Below are 24,647 nucleotides of genomic sequence, written 5' to 3' on the forward strand. Positions count from 1 at the left end.
TAATAGAAAGATGAGTAATAAAATGTAGCAGTAACAATACATTTGCAGCCTTACAGAGCATTTGTTTTTTAGACGGGCTCAGTGACCCCCATTTGAAAGCCGGAAAGTGTCAGAAAAAGGAGGTAAATCATTTCAAATCTATAAAAAAATGAAGGCCAATTGAAAAGTTGCTTGGAATTAGCCATTATAGAACATACAAAATTTTAACTTAAAGATGAACCATCCCTTTAAACTGCATTCCTGCAATTTTGGGTTCTCGATGAAGCGCAAGCTCCTCGGTACAAGGCCACGCGCGTCGCCTGGAGTAGTGCGCACTGCTGAAGAATCTTTTGGCTGGTGATAAATAAAAGAGCACGATAACAATAATTATCTTAATTCCCACTTCTTACGTTCCCCCCCCCCCCATCTAATGTTTCAGCGCTCGTGGTTTACAATATCGTCGCTATCCCTTTATCTGTAAGCCACAAACGCCCTCCCATCTGCTTGAATTCGCCGTACGTCTGTTGGAGGGACTGGGATTTTTCTTTGCTGGTAGCAATGAGCACTAAATGACTCCTGCAGGTTCTGCGTGTGGAGGTTTGGGATCCAGATGGAGCTTATTTTTAAGGCGGGCAGCAAAAATATCAATAAAAGAAGAAGAAAATGAGAAGAAGCGGGAACCCTCCAATAGGGATGCACCGAATCCACTATTTGGGCGAATCCTCGAATCCTAGGTGAAAGTTTTGGCCGAATACCGAATTGAATCCTAATTTGCATATGCAAATTAGGGTCAGGAAAGGAAAAAAATTATTTTTGTGACGAAAAGGCATGTGATTTCCCTACCCACCCCTAATTTACATATACATATTTGGATTCGGTTCAGCCAGGCGCAAGGATTTGGCCGAATCCTGCTGAAAAAGGCCGAATCCTGGATTCTGTACATCCCTACCCTCCAATATCAGTTGCCTTTGATAAAAGAACGGAGGGGAAATCAGAATTCCCAGGCACTAAGGGATCGTGTGACCTTAAATCTGAAATCTTAATGTATTATAATTGTGCCATAGGGGTTTTTTTTGTTCTCCTGCTGTCGTACAGGTATAGGATCCATTATCTGGAAACCCATTATGCAGAAAGCTCCGAATTACGGAAAGGCCGTCTCCCATAGATTCCATTTTATTATCCAAATAATCCAAATTTCTAAAAATGTTTTTTTTTCCTGTAATAATAAAACAGTCGCTTGTACTTGATCCCAACTAAGATATAATTAATCCTTATTGGAAGCAAAACCAGCCTATTGGGTTTATTTAACGTTTATATGATTTTCTAGTAGACTTAAGGTATGGAGATCCAAATTACAGAAAGACCCATTATCCAGAAAACCCCAGGTCCCGAGCATTCTGGATAACAGGTCCCATAACCGTACTTTAAAAGGTTCCCGACCATGTAACATTGCACCAAACCTTCAACCTTGCCTGAATGGACGACTGAACTGGATTGAAAACTCAGCCCTTGCCTCCCCAAAGCCCCCGTTAGACGTCCGACTCCTCATTGCTGCTGCATTAAAGGAGTAAAGTTCACTTTTAGCTTGTTATAGAATGGTCGATTCTAAGCAATGTTTCAATTGGTCTTCATTATTTTTTATAGTATATAGTAAAGAAGCGACTTTTATGACTCATCTTTCTTTTCAGGCCTCTCCTATTCATATTCTAGCCTCTCATTCAAATCTGTGCACGGTTACCAGGGTAATTTGGACCCTAGCAACCAGATGGCTGAAACTGCAAACTGGAGAGCTGCTGAATAAAAAGCTAAATGACTCGAAAACCACAAATAGTAAAAACATAAAACCAATTGCAAACTGTCTCAGAATATCCCTCTCTACATCATACTAAAAGTTCATATAAAGGTGATCATCTCTTTTAGGGCAGAGACACACGATCAGTTTTGGGAAAATTAGTCACTTGGTGACACATCTTCTCTTCTTCGGGCGACTAATCTCCATGAACTGCTTCCCACCGGCTAGAATGTAAAATCGCCTCACGAGGAAACTTGAGGCGATTTCGTAAAACGAAGCGCTCCGAGTGCCATCCCGTCTGTAATTTATATTCTATCCAACGGGAGGCAGTTCGGGGAGATTAGTTGCCCGAAGAAGAGGAGATGTTGCCAGGCGTGTGTCTCTGCCCTTAAGGGTGCCGCCATGACACTGGACTACTCACCCCACATAACTACGTGAAGAGACTTTGTTGGAAGAGCTAGAGAAGAGGAGTTAGTACAACATTACAGCTTGAAAAGGAGATAAAAGCGCTTTTAAATAGAGAAAGGCATTCCTGGCATGATACAGAAAATGTCACAATAGTCAGATAATGTACAAGTTGGGGTTTGTGAAAGAATAACCTGCTCTTCAACTCCTGCCAGAGCCGCGGCTTCATCCCACAATAGAACAGGAGCAGATTAACAAGCCGGTTATTCTTCCGTCCCAGGCACAGTGTGTATATAAATGAGAGAACAACCTGGGGTTTGGGGAGGCTGGAATAGAACTGCTCTTACTCTTCTCTGTTTGTTGTACCCAAGTCAATCAATTAATGTTCAGCTCTATGGAGACAACCAGATCCCTGAGGTCTAGACTCTCCCATGTTCAGGCTGCATGGACACATTTCTTCTGATAATCAGTCTCAGCTGAAAGAACCAGTGCTCATATGGGTCCAACATGGTCACAGTCAGGTCTTCTGAAGCCTAGAGCCTTAGCCAGAAGTGTGTCAACAGGGCAAACACACACATCTCCCAAGACCTAGACTTTCCACCAAATGTAACCGCTCCAATCGGGGCAAAAAGGGCAAACACAGATATAATTTAACTATTACTTCACTTTAAAGGGTAAGTAACTATACAGAGCACATGTGTCACTCCTGCCCCTCTACCTCCAGCTCTGGCCCTATATCAGATAGTCTTCCCTACACAAGTCTGCCCAAAAGTCCCACAGACTTTGATATAATTAAAATCTGGTTTGTAAACAAAGGGGGCATTCATTGGTCTCATTAGTGAATGAAATGGGTGGAAGTGTCCTTCTTTGCTACAGAAATCTGAGAGCCCTTCCCTTATGTGCCAATCCCTGGTGGCATCACAGAATGATATAATGGGAATCTAAACACCTTGTGATATAGTCTTAACTATTTTTTGTTTCTATGAAAACAATATAAAACTCTAGGGCAGTGATCCCCAAACAGCGACTCACGAGCAACATGTTGTTCACCAACCCCTTGGATGTTGCTCCCCAGCCCCTTGGATGTTGCGCCTCAAACCCCTTGGATGTTGCGCCTCAAACCCCTTGGATGTTGCGCCTCAAACCCCTTGGATGTTGCGCCTCAAACCCCTTGGATGTTGCGCCTCAAACCCCTTGGATGTTGCGCCTCAAACCCCTTGGATGTTGCGCCTCAAACCCCTTGGATGTTGCGCCTCAAACCCCTTGGATGTTGCGCCTCAAACCCCTTGGATGTTGCTCCCAGTGGCCCCAAAGCATGTCCTTATTTCTGAATTCCAGGCTTGGAGGCAAGTTTTGGTTGCATAAAAACCAGGTGTACTGCCAAACAGACTCCTGTAGCCCACATAGAGGCTACCAAATTGCCAATCACAGTCCATAATTGGCACCCCCAGGAACTTTTTGCTTTCTTGTGTTGCTCCACAACTCTTTTTACATTTGAATGTGGCTCATGACTTGGAGAGTAATAACATGCTGGTGGGATTAAAAATTAGGCCACAAACCGGCATGGGAACGGTTGCTTTTTTCTCCCCAGCAATTCCCAAAGTCTAGCAAGTTCTATAGGCAAAAGATCAAAGCGTCGGCATGTTAGACACGGGCCGAATCCCAAACGCTCATGTTTTCTGCTGAACCAGGTTCCCTTTGAAATCAGTCTGATCTTGTCCTAAAACGGAACCTTCCGCTTGTCTGCCCCGATTCACTTCTCCAGAGCATTCACTGAACTGAAGTTCTTTCTCCAATATACAAGCGAGCTCATCCTAGCAAAGGCTACACTCTCCCCAAGGAACGGCACAGCCTATTTAAAACCCACTCAAGGAGAAACAAAGAATAATTAGGATTTTTTTTTTTTTTGCTAAATGGAGGAGATTTGATAGAAATACGCATTGGTTTGACAGCGGCACTTCCATTCTCACTGGTAAAATTTTGATCTTTCTTGGTACAATTAATAACACTTTGTTAAGCCATAAATTATTTTACTGGTGCTTGTAAGAGGGCAATTGCCTCTTTAAATATATTTTTACTATGTTATAGATGGGCCTTTTATAAGGACGGTCAGTTGGTCTTCATATTTAATTTAGCATTTGGTTTCCACTATATTTATCTATAGGAGCTTGTGCGCCCCTGCCTAGGGTGGCAGATTTAAGAAATTCAATTAAAGGATAAGTGAAAAAAAACCCTAATCTTGTAGGCAACGATCAATAATATATGGTGCTAGTTTCGATAATAATGATCATTTACTTTAAAAACAGACCCTTTATTGGAGCTCCCCGTGGATCTGCTACTGTCCCTGTTAGTGTTTAAAATAGGGATGCACCGAATACACTTTTTTAGATTCGGTCGAACCCCCAATCCTTCACTAAAGATTCGGCTGAATAGCGAACAAAATTCTATACCTCATTTGCATATGCAAATTAGGGGTGCGAAGGGGAAAACATTTTTTTACTTCCTTGTTTTGTGACAAAAAGTCTCACGATTTCCCTCCCTGCCCCCTAATATGCTTGCATATGGATTCGGATTCGGTTGGGCAGAAGGATTCGGCCGAATCCTGCTGAAAAAGGCAGAATTCTGAACCGAATCCTGGATTCGGTGCATCCCTAGTTTAAAATGAGAAGGTGTATCTCTGTCCCTGCCAGAAGCACAGTAAGTAGGGGAGAGCCAATCACAGTCCTGCAGTCACAAAAGCAGATAGGCTTCAGTTCCCTATCAGGTTAGCCTAGCTGCTGATCGTTTCCTGAGCTACAGTGAATTAAGCCGAGTGTCGCCCCTGCACAGCCTGGGAAAGAAGGCAGCTGGAAATGGAACGGATGGGTGGGACTAGCAGGGGTTTTTGCAGAATTTTACAGCCGGAAACACTACATTTTTAAGCACATTCCTTCTATATTTTAATAGCAATATTTTCTATGTGTCTCCTTTAAGAACACACTGAGCATGTGCCGTGCCGCCGACACTAGGGAAAGGGCTGTACAAGGAGAGAATGTTATAAAGCTACAAAGGATAATTTTAGGTGTATGGCTCTATACTAGGAGAGTGTTGCTGTGCTTTTGGTATAATAATGTAATTAATGTGCATGTGGAACACGATCTTAGAATTCTCAATCAAAGCCGTAGGGTACAGAAGCAGAGCAACAGCAGGAGGGTTGACCAGCACCTTGGGGGGCCCAGAATAAGGTTGGAAATGCTACTGTACAGAGGAGAACAGAGAAATACTTTCCTCTCAGACACACCACTACATCCTGAGTTCTCAGAACCTGAAAGTAAATTCAATGTTCCCAGAGCCCTCAATGAAAGAAAAAAGGAGCAGTTGGCAGAGATCAGTCGGAAAATCATTACCATCTGTTTCATGCAGAGGATGAGCCGGGGATTTTTTTTTTTTACTCCAATAATTTAACTCCGGAGTAAGAATATTGCCTTCATATCCTTCTTTGCTCTCAGATTGCTCTTCTGGCTTTATATACTGCATATATTCCATTTATTTTAAATAAAAGAGAACACACAAAGGCTGCACTAACCCTGCAGCACTCGCACAATGTTCTGTGCGCAGAATACTAAACAACTCCGGGAGATGCCGAGATGAGATGTGGAAACTATGTGTTCCGTAATGTAAGTGATCCCTCGGCACAGTCTAGAGCTCACATTAGGCACTCGGAGAGCTTGTGTTTAAAGGCAAAATTCCTGATTATGAACAAGGATTTACTTGATATGTTATGTTATTTGTCTTGAACATAACGATAGGATGAAGCATAGCTAGCTGCATGCATAGAATAGCCCTTGTCTATATCTTTGTAAGTCCAATGAGTATTACAATTACAAAGTATAGAATGAGGAACCACAGATGGATCCTGCCCAGACATAGGAGAAGGTGAGTGGTACATACAGAATGAAGAACCACAGATGGATCCTGCCCAGACATAGGGGAAGGCTAGTGGTACATACAGAATGAGGAACCACAGATGGATCCTGCCCAGACATAGGGGAAGGCTAGTGGTACATACAGAATGAGGAACCACAGATGGACCCTGCTCAGACAGAGGGGAAGGTGAGTGGTACATACAGAATGAGGAATCACAGATGGATCCTGCCCAGACAGAGGGGAAGGTGAGTGGTACATACAGAATGAAGAACCACAGATGGACCCTGCCCAGACATAGGGGAAGGTGAGTGGTACATACAGAATGAGGAATCACAGATGGACCCTGCCCAGACAGAGGGGAAGGTGAGTGGTACATACAGAATGAAGAACCACAGATGGACCCTGCCCAGACAGAGGACATGCAGAACATGTACATGTAATGTAGAATAAGTAACCGAAGATTTAAAATGCGATATACGGCACAGTTCTTCATTTGAAGTAACAAGCATGGTTCTTCCTCCATTCTAAGTTACCACACTCAGCTAGTTGCATCATTAGCTAACCTACCAGGAAGAGACAAATGTACAGAAAATATTTTTGCAGGTCTCTGTTACAACCTGCCCATGTATTTAAATACAGATGACAAGGTCTTTTTCAGCATTGCGGCCTCTATAGTGTTAAACGCATTAAATTAGGTGCCTGTGACGGTCTGTGACCCTGGAGGTCATGGCTCCCTATTCTCAACGACAATTCATGTGTCACACAAATATTACCCCAGCCATGATAAATTGCAGGAGAGAGAAAAAGATCTGAATTCTGCTACTCTGGGTCAAACAGAGAGAGAAATACCGACCACACACTGCATTATTGGATTCTTCTTTCTGCTGTCTTAGTCCTGTGCTAATAGCCAACAATACCTTTAAGCTATACCCTCATACTATACTAAGGGAATCAATATGGCACCTCCTTCCCATATGTATAAATACAAATATACAGAGAAGGAATGTTCTGGGCACACAATAAGCTATACCCTCATACTGTACTGTCTAAGGGAAACAATATGGCACCTCCTTCCCATATGTATAAATACAAATATACAGAGAAGGAATGTTCTGGGCACACAATAAGCTATACCCTCATACTGTACTGTCTAAGGGAAACAATATGGCACCTCCTTCCCATATGTATAAATACAAATATACAGAGAAGGAATGTTCTGGGCACACAATAAGCTATACCCTCATACTATACTAAGGGAATCAATATGGCACCTCCTTCCCATATGTATAAATACAAATATACAGAGAAGGAATGTTCTGGGCACACAATAAGCTATACCCTCGTACTGTACTGTCTAAGGGAATCAATATGGCACCTCCTTCCCATATGTATAAATACAAATATACAGAGAAGGAATGTTCTGGGCACACAATAAGCTATACCCTCATACTGTATTGTCTAAGGGAAACAATATGGCACCTCCTTCCCATATATATATGTTCTGGGCACACAATAAGCTATACCCTCATACTGTACTGTCTAAGGGAAACAATATGGCACCTCCTTCCCATATGTATAAATACAAATATACAGAGAGAGAGGCAGCTGTACTCTTATACTGCATTTAGGAAGGCACAAAGCAAATGAAATGGCTAAATACCAAAAACAGAAAGAAGCGCTGGACAGTGTCCCAGATCCACATGGTCAGATGTAATTCATTCTGCCGTCTGGCTGCTGACATTTACACAGTTCTGGAGCCCAATCCACTCGGGGATAGGAAAAGACTAAATGATAGAGAAATCCGCTTCTAGTTTGAGTGCAAAACACTGATTTCCCCCCTTTCTATCCACAGGATATCGTTGTTTTTAATGGGCCTTTATAATCCCACAGAGCAGCACAATCTGACACCAGGAGAAGGTAAATGAGGACGCCAGGTACCACCAGGTTATTTCCCCTTTAACAAGATCCTTCATTAGCTGCAATTCAGCTTCTCCGCTGGGCTCTGACACAAATTACAGTCCCAGTTAAAAAGACAGAATCGCATAAATAAAATATATGATTTACTGCGCAAATGCTGCTGCCTGGAGCTGTTATTTACTGGGGGCACATTTTGCAGTCAGATTTAGTATTTTAAATATGTTTTTCAATTTTAAAGTAACTGTTAGTATGATATAGAGAGTGATATTCTGGGACAATTTGCAATTGGTTTTAATTTTTTATTATTTGTGAGTTTTGAGTTATTTAGCTTTTTATCCAGCAGTTCTTCAGTTTACAATTTCAGCCATCTGGTTGCTAGGGTCCAAATTACCCCAACAACCATGCACTGATTTGAATAAGAGAGGCCTGAATAGAAAGAGGAGTAATAAAAAGTAGCAATAACAATACATTTGTAGCCTTACAGAGCATTTGTTTTTTTAGATGGGGTCAGTGACCCCCATCTGAAAGCTGTAGAAAAAATGAAGGCCAATTGAAAAGCTTAGAATTGGATTCTGTAACATACTAGTTAACTTAAAGGTGAACCACCCCTTTAAAAGTAAGAATTGACATTGTAGGGCTTTTTTTCTTCCTTCATAGAAAGCTGGTTTCGTTACTGGGCAAAACCTGGTAAACATACAGAAGACCAGAAATGTGCATCATGGGTAGTGATGGGCGAATTTCTCCCGTTACGATTCGCCACGAATTTCGCAAATTTCTTTTGAAACTGGCAAAAAATTTGCGAAACTGCATTTTGACGCCAGAGTCTAAATTGGTGCTGGCGTCGGAACCATCGTCTGCGTCTAAAAAACTTTGACGCCATCGTCAAAATCGTGACAGAATCGAGGCAGATACAGATATCAATATCCAATTATAAATCACTTTTCAACCATGTGGGGTATAAACCCAAAAAACTAAATTGTTGCTTAACAAAAGAAAATGTAACTTCCCAATACAGGTATGGAACCTGTTATCCAGAAAGTTTGGGACCTGTAGTTTTCCGGATAATGGATGTTTCCGTATTTTAACCTTTAGGGCAGAGACAAACTCAGATTCGGGGAGATTTAGTAGCCCGGTGACAGATCTACTCTTCTTCGGGGCCTCCGTCGGCTAGAATCTAAAACGCCAGCAGGATGGCACTCAGAACGCTTCGTTTTCCGAATTCGCCCGAAGTTTCCTTGTTAGGCAACTTCAGGAGACTTAACAAAGTGCGCTGATTGCCATCCCGCCGGCGATTTACATTCTAACCGACGGGAGGCAGTTGGGGGAGATTAGTCGCCCTAAAGAAGAGGAGATTTGTCGCTGGGCAACTAATCTCCCCGAATCTGAGCGTGTGTCTGTGCCCTTAGTCTACTAGAAAATCTTGTAAACATTAAATAAACCCAATAGGCTGGTTTTGCTTCCAATAAGGATTAATTATATCTTAGTTGGGATCAAGTACAATGGACTGTTTTAAATGAAATCCTTTTTAAAAAATTGATTATTTGGATAAAATGGAGTCTATGAGAGAGAGCCTTTGCGTAATTCTGAGCTTTCTGGATAACAGGTTTACAGATAACGGATCCCACACTTGTATACTTTACTAACACGGTCATTGGTTTTAAAGTTAAAATACCTGCAAAACACAACTGCTATCGGAATCAGCATCTGTCTCTTGCTTTCTATGCTCCGGGTCTGTCTCTTGCAACTATGTATCAGAAGCCGAGGAAGAGACGTCCACATTTCTGCTAGATTTCTTTCAAGAGACGGAGCAGAGAAGGGAAATGGCCAGACAGGTGTTGTTACATTTGCAAATACCTTTAGAACTCGTAAAACAAATGCATAATGGGAAGCTGCTTAGAATTAGGTTTTCTTCCGTTAGGAAATATTGGGTTTACATTCCCTATAAAGGGGGTGTTAACTTTAAAATGAACTTTAAGGGTTAGGCCACACTGGGCGTTTTTCGGGAGATTTGGTCGCCTGGCAACAAATCGCCTCGTCTTTGCGGCAACCAATCTCCCCAAACGCCTTCCCTAACTCTGCGGCGGCTAAAATGAAAAAACTGTGGCGCTAATCACACGCGACGATTCGTTTTCCCGAAGTCACCTCCTGAGGCAACTTCAGAGAACGAATTGCTGCATATGATTAGCGCCGGGGTTTTTTTCATTTTAGCCGGCGCAGAGTCAGGGAAGGGGTTTTTGGGGCGGCGATTCATTTTCCGAAGTTTCCTCCTGAGGCAACTTCGGAAAACGAATCGCTGCATATGATTAGCGCGGGCGTTTTTTTTTTTTCATTTTAGCCAGCGCAGAGTCGGGAAGGCGTTTGGGGAGATTGGTCGCCGCAAAGACGAGGCAATTAGTCGCCAGGCGACCAAATCTCCAAAAAAAACGCAGTGTGGCCTTACCCTTAGTAAGACGTACAGAGGGTTATTCTGAGACAATTCGTTATTGGTTTTCATTTTTTATTATTTCTTTTTGAGTTATTTAGCTTTTTATTCAGCAGCTCTCCAGTTTGCAATTTCAGCCATCTGGTTGCTAGGGTCCAAATTACCCTAGTAACCAAGCACTGAAGAGACAAATAGAATTAGGGGAGCGTCTGAATAGAAAGTATTAAAAAGTTGCAATAACAATAAATGTGTAGCCTTATAATATGCCCTATGAGAGACGGCTCCCCAATTAGAGTAAAAGGAGTGTATTGCAAGTTGTATTAGGAGACATTACTTTACCCCATAGTGACGTAGTAGTAAGTAATTGTGCGTCAGATAACACGAGTGACGTACAAACCACGTTCCATTTATATCTATTTACAGAATACTTTTCTATAGCCGGTAATAGTGTAATGCACACAGAACAAACATAGAAATAAAGGATATTTGTTTAAAGGCTAAGTTAACGCAAATTCAATGCCACACAAAGACTGAACCCCGCTGCCACATTAAATGGAAATCTATTCAACTGAAAAATCCTTCTTTTTTTTTTTTTCGGTCATTTTATCCCACTAAATAAGAATGGGCTGTTTGATAGAATAATAAGAAAAAAGGACAATGACTGTCTAAGCTGTGCAAACACAAATAAATGACAACAAAATGTGGAGCCGTGCCCCTACCAAACACACACAACCCATGTGCCGGGCTATTGGAAGGAACAGGGAATAATAAGACGTGCAGTTGCGGGGGTTCTTATAGGACCCTCTCTCTCTTAGGTTGCTAAGGTCATTTGGACCATAGAAACCAGATGGCTGAAATTGCAAAGTGGAGAGCTGCTGAATAAAAAGCTAAATAACTCAACAAACAGAAATAATAAGAAATGGAAACCAGATGCACATTTTCTCAGAATATCACTCTGTATATTAGTAATCCCCAACCAGTAGCTCATGAGCAATATGTTGCTCTCCAACCCCTTGGATGTTGCTCCCAGAGGCCTCAAAGCAGGTGATTAAATTTGAATTCCAGGCAAGTTTTGGTTGTGTAAAAGCCAAACAGAGCCTCACTGTTGGTTGACAATCAACATAGGGGCTACCAAATGGCCAATCACAGCACTTGGCGCCCCAAGAACAGTTTTCCTGCTAGTGTTGCTCCCCAACTCCTTTTACTTCTGAATGTTGCTCCCGGGTTCAAAAGGTTGGGGATCCCTGCTCTAGGTCATACTAAAAGCTAATTTAAAGGTGAACATCCCCTTTAAGTTTAGCAATTTCTCTGATATGACCAACAACTTCTTGGTCTAGTCATGTTCTTAGATGTTGGACTTGTGTTGGAAGTCAGTTGGTTACTCCAAGGAAAACACTAACCAACGTCTACTCCTCAGCCTTACAGTTTAGGTACAATACATATCCCTTGTTATCACCGTGGGGTTCAGAGCTACACTGACATTTCCCCTTTAAAGACCCATCAGCTTGGCAGAAAACAGCTACTGACTATAAACAGCATAAAAATATCTTCCGGAGGATCGATCCTCATATGGAAAGACGGAGGATTATATTGTAAAATAGATACCCGAGTCCTCAGAGGAGAAGAGCTCAGTTTGCACAAATCTATATTCTAGAATCATTCCGAAGCTACAGATGATACAGATGAATGATTTCAGGGGAAGGGGGTTAGTGCTGGGTCAATGGGCAGGGGGCAAGATGTCTTGCAGATCAATTGAAATTACTCGCTCTCTCTTTGAGATTTAAAGAATAACTAAATAATCCTGGAATTGATATGGGATGTGGGAAGGAGACTAAGTGGGGGGTCGTAAAACCTTTTTCAAGGCACCTTAAATGGGCCGATTATAGATTCAGGAAGCCAATAGTCTGCATTAACTTTCAGCCGGAGTACAACAAGAATCATCACCAAAGGGCTTTGCCTACTTTGTCTGGTTTTCAGGGCAATATGGTCCGTCTAAGGTCTGCGCTCCTGCCCAGTTCCACAAAGGTGTCTGAACACAAGTGACCCCATTAAGCAGCATCTACATCTCTAAGTGTTTCTAGTTGCCGAGGATGTAGAAGACCTTGTCTTTCACCCAATTGATTTCAACAGAACTTATATTGCTGCTATGGGACCAATAGATGCAGAGCTTGGTGCATCCTATGAGATAGGATTAAGCCCACTATGCAGAAGATCCATTATGTATGAGATAGAACAATCCTCCCTTGGAGGTCCATTCTTTGGTCAAGCCTCCCCTGGAGGTCTCTTTGTTGGTTAGGGTCCTCTTTAGCTCATATCAAGGTCAAAGCTAAAGGAAAATATTGGCTTATCAGTCATTCAGTCATTGCTTCAAAAATATCTAGGACAACAGATTTCCACCCATCGTTCTACCTTCAAACGCATCTAATGGAGCAAATAGACACCATCCCCAATAGAGTTCCCTTCTGACACAGATGCAAGTTTCCCTACAAAGACCAGGCCTGCAGTTTAAAAGAAAAAAAACACAAATACAGCCATGATAAGGCTTAAAGGCCTGGAGGCCCTATGATGGGCTACTCTATGTTTCATGTTCTCTCTCTCCATACAGGGTATAAGCAAAGAAAGCTTTGTATATACGTCTCCCGTGTACCATCACCTATTTCCATAATGGTTCTACCTAACTATTCCGGACTCACTGGTCCTCACCTCCTGCTACCAGAATCTATGGCAATCTCAACTGAGGGAGGAATATTTGGGAAGGGGGATATTCTGCGGTTGAAACTGTGCAACAACTGGAGAATGTAGATTGCCTAGGAATACTTTAAGGCAAGAGAAAACCTTCAAGTGGTCAGTTTTGGACTGGGAGGTCCACATCAGTGGCCCACACACAACCCCCCATCAGCCGCCTGCCCCTTGCCCGACCAGCGCGTGTTGGGGTGGTGAGAGATCCAAGTTAGGCAGGTGGGAGCGGAACACACTTTTACATAAATAAAGGAGGCCCAGCAACAGGAACATCCTACCATTCATCTGTTTATGGTTGTAATAAACAAAAGGAATCTTTGAAAGGTCTTTAAAGGGGAAGTAAAGTCTACAATAGAATAAGGCTAGAAATGCTGTATTTTGTATACTAAACATAAGCATGAACTTACTGCACCACAAGCCTAATCAAACAAATGATTTATGCTTTCAAAGTTGGCCACAGGGGGTCACCATCTTGTAATTTTGTTATACATCTTTGCAAGACCAAGACTGTGCACATGCTCAGTGTGGTCTGGGCTGCTTAGGGATCGTCATAAATGATCAAAACAGCACAAGTCAAATAATATCTGCCAGAAGCCGATACAGCAAGACTGATTAATAAACAGAATATACAGACTGCACTGGGTCCTGTGTTGTCATGTAATCTAATGTGGATTTTATAGTTTTTGTATTGTTTGATACAAACTTTCTCCAACTCCGCAGAAGCAGTGGCTGCAGCCTCCAAATAGAATCCCAGTTTATTTGTTTAAATCTGGCTCCATGATCTTTGTCCCTGCAGCTGGAGTTGGAAATAGTAAAGGGGATGTAAAGGCAAAAATAAAATCCAATACAAATCTCTACACAGTCGCCGACTGTTCTACAGGGAAACAAACAAAGCTGCTTGAGTTCTGCATGGCTGGGAAGTAAGGCGGGGGCTCCCCCTGCTGTACATAAGTATGATTGTTTCCCTGCAGAGCAGTTAGGGACCGTCTGACTATTCCTATCCACAGCAGTAAATGAAGGGAGAATTTCACTGCATACAGTCAGGTTTCTTATAAAAACAGTACACATTTTTTAATTAAAGTATATTGGAGATGGGTTTCTTTGTCATTAAAGAAAGTAAAAATGGGATTTTATTTTTTTGCCTTTACATGCCCTTTAACATCAGTTTATACTTCTTCTCTTCCCTTTTAGTCCACAGGCTTCTCATATAGACGAGCATAATCTACTGGGTATGTTGAAGACTATAATAATGCACAAGTCTTAACTGTTCATAAGAAATGTGCCGGTCCTCTAGTCACTTTATATGAAAGTAAAAGGCTGATTTATAAAGAAATCATGATAATATATGCATCAATGCAGCAATTAGTCTAATAACCACCAGAAGTCTGTGTCTTTCTTGTATCACTTGGGGAACGTTTGCAGCAATCATTACTTTCTTTCCATCGTTCCCATAAAAACTGCATGCTAAAAAATAAATAATAAGATGAGAAAAAAGGTAAAGTTAACGCCGGCTGAAACAAGCTATTTTACTTCTGTATTTAACAGGTCTGGTTTTTTTTAGGACGAACCGAGGCCCCCTAGTTGTCATGGTAACAGCCTGGACGGGTTAATTAATTAAGAAAAGCCTGAATACTGGGTCTGTTGGTGGCTCTTGACAGAAACAATCCGACAGTGAAGATTCGATAGCTGCACCTGGCTCATCCGCACGGCACCGAGGTTGTTTTTGTATTTTTTTGTTTTACTCATTTATCATTTCTTCGGCGCTATAAAACAGGAAAGTGAATTTGAAGCGATTTATAAGCTCATCTAGAAACCCGAGAGCCTGCACAAAATTATGCAAATATATATATATATCTCAAGAGAGACAGAAAGAATCTTATATTATGGGAAAACAGGGTACTGGCAATGCCATCTTCAGGCAGGTGTTAGCTGGTGCTGCCCATATTCTCAGTGAACCCCCCCTCAGAGCAACACTTGTGTTTAGTGGTAAAGACAATAAAACATTTTTTTGCAAAGTGCCTTTAAATGTGCCATAGGCCTCGGGGGCAGATCTGCACACTTGCTGGGACACATTTCCAAAGAGTGGGTGCAGTTCTAGGTGTAATGTATTACCACATGCTATGCATAAGGCACTTGTACCCAAATGCAATGTTGTTTGGTGCCTCTAAAAAGCTACTTGGGTACAAGGAACGCCACTAAGGACATCCCAACCACTGGCCAGGCATAACCAAGACAAGGAACCCATCATTTATCCCCCAGGCCGGTGCTCCTGTTCAGGTATAAAAACATGCCAGTCTAGGAACCCTCACCTTGGGTCGTATTGGATAAAGAACTTAAAGTTATACTGTCATGGGAAAAAACATATTTTTCAAAATGAATCAGTTAATAGTGCTACTCCAGCAGAATTCTGCACTGAAATCCATTTCTCAAAAGAGCAAACTTGGGGCAGCTGGGAAATTGACAATATGTCTAGCCCCATGTCAGATTTCAAAATTGAATATAAAAAAAAATCTGTTTGCTCTTTTGGGAAATGGATTTCAGTGCAGAATTCTGCTGGAGCAGCACTATTAACTGATTCATTTTGAAAAAAATGTTTTTTCCCATGACAGTATCCCTTTAAATGAATACAAAGCTGCCAATTGCAGACAGCACAGTATTCATAAGGGAGCCTGCAAGTCTCTGTGCTCCGAGACAACTCATTTAGGCAGGGAGCAAAGTGCAAAACAATGGTGGATTCTGCATTCTAAAACTGCCTTTTATAAATTACCTCTTTAGACTCGCGCATGGGCAGTATAGTTGAATTTGGTGATATTATAGTATAAAGTTAGTAGGCTATGCTAGGAATCAATGAGAAGACAGGGTAAGATTGAGGTGCCCGGTTTGGTGCTTTTTGTCCTAATAGAAGCAATGATCTAGGGGTAAAACAAGCCCCCAGCCGGCATATTTAAAGGAATTCTGTCATGATTTTTATGGTGTTGTTTTTATTTCTAAATTACACTGTTTACACTGCAAATAATTCATTCCTAAACCAACAAGTATATTTTTAGTTGGAATATAGGTGTGTAGGTGCATCTCATGTCATTTTGCCTGGTCAGAAAGAGCCAGCACTTCAGGATGGAACTGCTTTCTGACAGGCTGTTTCTCCTACTCAATGTAACTGAAGGAGTCACAGTGGGACATGGATTTTTACTATTGAGTGTTGTTCTTTTATCTACCAGGCAGCTGTTATCTGGTTACCTTCCCATTGCTCTGTTGTTAGGCAGGGGAGGGAAGGGAGGGGGTTATCACTCCAAATTGCAGTGCAGCATTAAAGAGTGAGTGAAGTTTATCAGAGCACAAGTCACATGACTGGGGGGACCTGGGAAACTGACAAGATGTATAGCTCCATGTCAGATTTCAAAATTAAATGTAAAAAAAATCTGTTTGCTCTTTTGAAAAACAGATTTCAGTGGAGAATTCTGCTAGAGCAGCACTATTAACTGATGTGTTTTGAAAAAAAAACATGTTTTCCCGTGACAGTATCCCTTTAAGCTAGGGATGCACCGAATCCACTATTTTGGATTCGGCCAAACCCCCGAATCCTTCTCAAAAGATTCGGCCGAATATCGAACCGAATCCTAATTTGCACCGAACCCCTGAATCCTTTGTGAAAGATTTGGCCGAATACCGAATCCTAATTTGCATCCTTGTTTTGTGACAAAAAGTCACTCAGTTTCCCTCACCACCCCTAATTTGCATACGCAAATTAGGATTCGGATTGGCCGGGCAGATGGATTCGGCCGAATCCTGACGGAATCCTGTATTCGGTGCATCCCTACTTTAAGCAGCGGGCCCTGCCTATACCAAGGGGAGCCCTGTGTCTCAATGGAAAGAGACTTCTGATACACACACATTTCTTTATGAGATTAAACGGACCCTGAGCAGATGCCTGGAGATGAGCACACGGTTTGGCTGATAGTGGAAGTCTCACCTGGGACGCTTAGGAGCTTCGCTAAAGAGATTACAGAAGGAGTTAATTGAAGATAAAGAGAGCCTTTCTGCTGGAACACCGGCTGAACAATCCCAGGACAAATCCCAGTTCAACAGCAGAGCAGGGCCAGACGGGAGATATGTAGAAAGTATGCAAAAGTGCATTCCTCGCCTGACGTGAAAAGAATGAAAGAAAGGCCCAGATGCTGGAGGCGGAACATTTCTTTCATGCCAGGGGGACGAGGCTACAAAGCAGCAATATTTGCCCTTCTTCCCGCAAAACTGTCATTTTCTCATTCCATCGAAGGTGGCGGAAAACAGCGAGGATCTTTCTTTAGAGCTGCAATCCCTGCTAACTACATCTCACAAACAAAATCTTTATTTCTGCTTCTAAAGACTGGAAGTGTCACCATAAAGAAAGTGTCCCAATAACCTAAATCCCATTGAGGAGAGGGTCTTTCAGCAAGTGAACATTCACACGGCACAAGTGAGGGCCCGAGGTCAGACTTCCATGTGTTTCTATGAGTGCCAAGAGGTAAGACTCCTAACAAACTGAGAAATGGCCATAGTCAGTGCAAAAGAGGGAGTTGTCCTCCGCTGACATGCAGTTGGCCTTCTTTGTGTTCTTCAGAGTGTCAAAGGGTAGAAAATCACTGACCTTCAATTGAAAGAGAGAACACAACACTAATAATCCTTAAAAAGAATTTCCTCTGCTGAGCATTAGGAATGTGCTCAACACCAGGCACACTGCATTTAGTGGTTCTGTCACAGCCTAATTTATTTTTAAATCGCCCATAATCCTATGCAAACCCGAGTTTTCAAGTCCCCCAGAGAAGTCCAGCAGCAAAATCACTTGTATCTGGTGCCAGAAATCAGGTTCTCCATTTAACACATTTACATGCAGTTACAAACAACAATAAATATTGCTGGAAAGTATAAACAAATAACCAGATCTCCACGGCGGGGAAAGATGTCACTGGGCCCCCTTAGCTCATAACAAGGTTACAGATATATAGAAACATTGGGGTAACAGTCACCCTGCTATAGTTCCAGGGGTACCCAGGGCACAAATAAGCACTCACCCCAAATCTCCCCCTAACTGACCTTCAAACTGGCCCCCCTTAGCTCATAACAAGGTTACAGATATATAGAAACATTGGGGTAACAGTCACCCTGCTATAGTTCCAGAGGTACCCAGGGCACAAATAAACACTCACCCCAAATCTCCCCCTAACTGGCCTTCAGACTGGGCCTCCTTAGCTTATAACAAGGTTACAGTTATATAGAAACATTGGGGTAACAGTCACCCTGCTATAGTTCCAGGGGTACACAGGGCACAAATAAGCACTCACCCCAAATCTCCCCCTAACTGGCCTTCAGGCTGAGCCTCCTTAGCTCATAACAAGGTTACAGTTATATAGAAACATTGGGGTAACAGTCACCCTGCTATAGTTCCAGGGGTACCCAGGGTACAAATAAACACTCACCCCAAATCTCCCCCTAACTGACCTTCAGGCTGGGCCCCCTTAGCTCATAACAAGGTTAAAGATATATAGAAACATTGGGGTAACAGTCACCCTGCTATAGTTCCAGGGGTACCCAGGGTACAAATAATCACTCACCCCAAATCTCCCCCTAACTGACCTTCAGGCTGGGCCCTCTTAGCTCATAACAAGGTTACAGATATATAGAAACATTGGGATAACAGTCACCCTGCTATAGTTCCAGGGGTGCCTGGAAATAAGCACTCACCCCAAATTACACCCATATTAAGCAATAAAAATACCCACAACATATACTGTATATTTGCTGAAAATATTTACCAGAAATAATGAAATAATTTCAAATTAGATGTTTATACAGGTATGGGACCTGATGCCCCTTTCATTTGTCTAAACGGACACCTTGGAGGCTTTATAGCAGATAATGGGAACGAGACTGACATATACATTTGCTCTTCAGCAAAGAAACATTGATGGGTAACATTAAATATACATTTCTCAAAGCACTGTGTTCTAAATCGCCTGCACTATGACAAGCCTCATGGCTGATGATGAAGCACACACATAACTTGATTTTCCAATACCCAAAACAAAGATGTATCAGCTGATGCTTACAATAGGTAAAGATAACTAGAATTGCCACAAAGCAGGACAGGACTGTTGCTTACAATGGGGATCAGATAGGATCTGTGCAGCCACTGGGACAAAATGCTCTGTTATACAGATAGCTAGAATCTCAGCTGCCATAAAGCAGGACAGGACTGCTGCTTACAATGGGGATCAGTTAGGATCTGTGCAGCCACTGGGACAGAATGTTCTGTTATACAGATAGCTAGAATCCCAGCCATAAAGCAGGACAGGTCTGCTGCTTACAATGGGGATGAGATAGGATCTGTGCAGCCACTGGGACAGAATGTTCTGTTATACAGATAGCTAGAATCTCAGCTGCCATAAAGCAGGACAGGACTGCTGCTTACAATGGGGATCAGATTGGATCTGTGCAGCCACTGGGACAGAATGTTCTGTTATACAGATAGCTAGAATCTCAGCCATAAAGCAGGACAGGACTGCTGCTTACAATGGGGATCAGATAGGATCTGTGCAGCCACTGGGACAGAATGCTCTGTTATACAGATAGCTAGAATCTCAGCTGCCATAAAGCAGGGCAGGACTGCTGCTTACAATGGGGATCAGATAGGATCTGTGCAGCCACTGGGACAGAATGCTCTGTTATACAGATAGCTAGAATCTCAGCTGCCATAAAGCAGGACAGGACTGCTGCTTACAATCAGGATCAGATGTGTGCCATGTTGAAAGCATAAAAGTGACTATAACTTTTTTTTTTAAAAATCATTCTAATATAAAAGTATAACTATAAGAAACCAATGGATAATTCTTGCCAATTTGGTTATTTAACAAGTTGCAGTAAATTTACAGAATCTTTATTTTCTCACCCACTAGATTGTAGATGGAGAGATGGAGACAATGGCAGATAATAGAATATTTATATCTCTGGTTTATGGGTCATAATATCACCGAGCAGCGAAATGTCCCCGACTGAGTGTCCAGACTTCTCTGAGTGCAATTATTTTAGTATGGATCCATCTGCATCTCTATTTCAAGTACAAATGAGCAGCACTGGGTGGTGTATAGATCCCTTGCACAAAGGGGTAGAAATCAGTGATATATATGAGATATTTTTAGTTGCAGGCGTTACACTCGGAGAGACACGCTTAACTGCAGACAGCAGGCTCGGCAATCATAAAAAAATCAATAATCTCCCTTTTATTATCTCAAGTGGATCCAATGCGAGCAGGCAGCGAGCTAATAACTCCAGGGAAGAATCCCATTGGCTGTCCTGCCCACCCAGTGGGGGGTTAACTCTTAAAGGCATAGCAGGTATAGTAGGGAGAGATGGTGCCTATAGTAACAGTGGATAATAGTCTCTGGGAAGGGAGTGTGACTGTGGGATAGCAGGTATAGTAGGGAGAGATGTGTCTATAGTAACAGTGGGATAATAGTCTCTGGGAAGGGAGTGTGACTGTGGGATAGCAGGTATAGTAGGGAGAGATGTGTCTATAGTAACAGTGGGATAATAGTCTCTGGGAAGGGAGTGTGACTGTGGGATAGCAGGTATAGTAGGGAGAGATGGTGCCTATAGTAACAGTGGATAATAGTCTCTGGGAAGGGAGTGTGACTGTGGGATAGCAGGTATAGTAGGGAGAGATGGTGCCTATAGTAACAGTGGATAATAGTCTCTGGGAAGGGAGTGTGACTGTGGGATAGCAGGTATAGTAGGGAGAGATGGTGCCTATAGTAACAGTGGGATAATAGTCTCTGGGAAGGGAGTGTGACTGTGGGATAGCAGGTATAGTAGGGAGAGATGGTGTCTATATAGTAACAGTGGGATAATAGTCTCTGGGAAGGGAGTGTGACTGTGGGATAGCAGGTATAGTAGGGAGAGATGGTGTCTATAGTAACAGTGGATAATAGTCTCTGGGAAGGGAGTGTGACTGTGGGATAGCAGGTATAGTAGGGAGAGATGGTGCCTATAGTAACAGTGGGATAATAGTCTCTGGGAAGGGAGTGTGACTGTGGGATAGCAGGTATAGTAGGGAGAGATGGTGACTATAGTAACAGTGGATAATAGTCTCTGGGAAGGGAGTGTGACTGTGGGATAGCAGGTATAGTAGGGAGAGATGGTGCCTATAGTAACAGTGAAATAATAGTATAGTAAGACACAGTACAATGGTAAGGGGTGAAATATTAGTAGGTAGGCTGAAGGGTAGTTTAAGTAGAAAGGTGCTACTACACTAGGAAATAAAGCAGCAGTGCACTGACAAACAGTTGCAGAAGGAAAGGTAAATAAATAAAAATTATGTGGTTGTCGGAAGAAGTTCCGATGGCACCAGGATTATTGCAGAGATGACTATGAAGGTGCCGGTGTAGTAACAGTGGGTGAAGGTTTGAGTTCTCGGGGCAGTTGCAGAAGGAATGGAAACAATGAAGTCCCAGTGGGAAGGGACTAAGACACCAGGAGAGCTGCATAAACTAGAGATAAAGGTACCAGTGTAATTACAGTGCAGTGATCAAGGAGCCAATTGTGAGTCTTCTCTACTCAAACTGGATCATTACTTTCCACTCTGACAGCTCCAATCTTCTTTCCTTTGGGGGAATGTGCCAGTAGCAGTCAGTGAATATAAAGTTGCCAGCGGAATGAGTGAAAGTGCCAGTTGCAATGGAGAGAGATGACAGTAGGAACATTAACATATAGAGATGCCAGTTGCAGTGAGTAGGGGATGAAAGTGCCGGATTTATCGCGAGTGGGTTGAGGTGCCATTAGAAACCAGCTGGGGTGCAATTACCAGTAATAATGGGTATTGCTAAAGATGTGTCAGTACTACTGTGAATAAGTGACAGAGGGTGAAAGTGGCAGTTTCAAAGTTTTAAGATAAGGTGCCAGTAGTAACCAGTAAGGGGGTAAGGGATGAAGAGCTCCGGTATTAGTGTGAATGGGTGCTAGGGTGACTGAGGGTGACACAGGGTGACTGAGGGTGAAAGTGCAGCAGTTAAGGGTAAGGCTGGCGTTGGGGTGAAGGTGCCAGTTCTGTTTTGGGTTGAGGTGCCAGTAGTAACCAGTAAGAGTGAAGCTGCTAGTAATGTTGGTTTGGGGGTTCAGTATTAGTGTGGATGGGTGCTAGGGTGACTGAGGGTGAAAGTGGCAGTTTAAAAGTTTTAAGATAAGGTGCCAGTAGTAACCAGTAAGGGGGTAGGGGTGAAGAGCTCTAGTATTATTGTGAATGGGTGCTAGGGTGACAGTGGGTGCAGCAGTTAAGGGTGAAGCTGGTGTTTGGGTGAAGGTGCAGGTTACTATACATATAACACAGAGGTGCAGGTTACTATACATATAACATAGAGGTGCAGCAGTTACTATACATATAACATAGAGGTGCAGCAGTTACTATACATATAACATAGAGGTGCAGGTTACTATACATATAACATAGAGGTGCAGCAGTTACTATACATATAACACAGAGGTGCAGGTTACTATACATATAACATAGAGGTGCAGCAGTTACTATACATATAACATAGAGGTGCAGCAGTTACTATACATATAACACAGAGGTGCAGGTTACTATACATATAACACAGAGGTGCAGCAGTTACTATACATATAAAACACAGAGGTGCAGGTTACTATACATATAACACAGAGGTGCAGCAGTTACTATACATATAACACAGAGGAGCAGGTTACTATACATATAACACAGACAGAGGTGCAGCTGCAGTGCTAATGGGGCTCCCAGGGAAGGAGACGGGAGGATTCCCTGTAGAAAGAAGTACCGGCTCCCCGGGCAGCGGACTCACCTCTCCTCCCAGCGGCGGCGGTGGATGAGCGCACTGTGTCTCGGCAAGAGGTTACTCCGCCCCAGCAGCTCCCAGTCCAGGTGCAACGTCCTGTTCTCTCCCCGCCACAAGCATCAGCTGTAGCCGCTCACTCCCCGGCCCGAGAGTGTGTGAGAGCAGCTGGATCCCTGGGCTGCTACCGGCTCTGCCCCGCCCACTGGGGCGGGATCTGCTGCTGCGCTCTCTGTGCCCCGGGTAATAACGCACTGAGGCGCGTCTCTTCTCTGGGTTCCGCGAGTGCGCAAGTCCTGGCGATATTTAAGCGGCCGCTGTGTGAGTTTTACTTACAGAGCCCAGGGCAAGCGGTGCAGAATAAAAGGAGTTGCTCACTTATAAATTAACTTTCAGTTTCAGGTACAGAGGGGTATTCTGTATAAACTCGGGTTCACTTTTCTTTAACTTTTTGATCAGCAATCTGGTTGCTATGGTCTAAATTCCCCTAGCAACCATGCACTGATTTGAATAAGAGACTGGAATATGAATAGGAGAGGCCTGAATAGAAAGATGAGTAATAAAAAGTAACAATAACAATTAGGGGCTGATTCACTAAGGGTCGAATATCGAGAGTTAATTAACCCTCGATATTCGACTAGGAATTGAAATCCTTCGACTTCGAAATACTGCGATCGTACGATCGAAGGATTATTCCTTGGATCGAACGATTAAATCCTTCGAATCGAACGATTCGAAGGATTTTAATCCAACGATCGAAGGAATATCCTTCGATCAAAAAAACTTAGGAAAGCCTATGGGGACCTTCCCCATAGGCTAACATTGACTTCGGTAGCTTTTAGCTGCCGAACTAGGGGGTCGAAGTTTTTTTTAAAGAGACAGTACTTCGACTATCGAATGGTCGAACGATTTTTACTTCGAATCCTTTGATTCGAAGTGGTAGTCGTAGTCGAAGGAGCCCATTCAATGGTCGAAGTAGCCCAAAAAATACTTCGAAATTCGAAGTTTTTTTACTTCGAATGCTTCACTCGAAGTTAGTGAATCGGCCCCTTAATGTGTAGCCTGTAACTATCTATCTAGACACACACACTCTCCATCTTCTGCCCCTACCCCCAGTAATTAAAGGGGTTGTTCACCTTTAAACTCACTTTTAGGTTGGTGGCACACGTAGCGTTCTGGGGAGATTAGTCACCCAGCGACAGATCTTCTCTTCTTCGGGCGACTAATCGCCCAGAAATGCATTCCTGCCAGTGATTCACATTCTAGCAGTCGGGATGGCATTTCGGGGAGATTAGTCACCCGAAGAAGAGGAGATTTGTCGCTGGGTAATTGTACTGGTGCAATTTAAACAAATCGTTTTTTTTAGTTGTGATCTGAATGCTGTTATACAGATAGCTAGAATCTCAGCTGCCATAAAGCAGGACAGGACTGCTGCTTACAATGGGGATCAGATAGGATCTGTGCAGCCACTGGGACAGAATGTTCTGTTATACAGATAGCTAGAATCTCAGCTGCCATAAAGCAGGACAGGACTGCTGCTTCCAATGGGGATCAGATAGAACCTGTGCAGCCACTGGGACAGAATGTTCTGTTATACAGATAGCTAGAATCTCAGCCATAAAGCAGGACAGGACTGCTGTTTACAATG

General features: G+C 42.8%; 1 protein-coding gene across 1 annotated transcript in view; it reads right to left on the reverse strand.

Annotated features, from left to right (window-relative positions):
• sulf2.S (sulfatase 2 S homeolog) overlaps positions 1-23,180 on the reverse strand; it is a 123,497-nt gene extending 100,317 nt beyond the window's left edge. The window contains exon 1 of the mRNA XM_018238155.2: positions 23,009-23,180. The gene's annotated coding sequence lies outside the window, so the exon portion shown is untranslated. The remainder of the gene's footprint in view (positions 1-23,008) is intronic.
• Positions 23,181-24,647: the final 1,467 nt, after the last annotated feature.

The sequence above is a fragment of the Xenopus laevis genome, chromosome 9_10S, assembly GCF_017654675.1.
Source record: "Xenopus laevis strain J_2021 chromosome 9_10S, Xenopus_laevis_v10.1, whole genome shotgun sequence".
NCBI lineage: Eukaryota > Metazoa > Chordata > Amphibia > Anura > Pipidae > Xenopus > Xenopus laevis.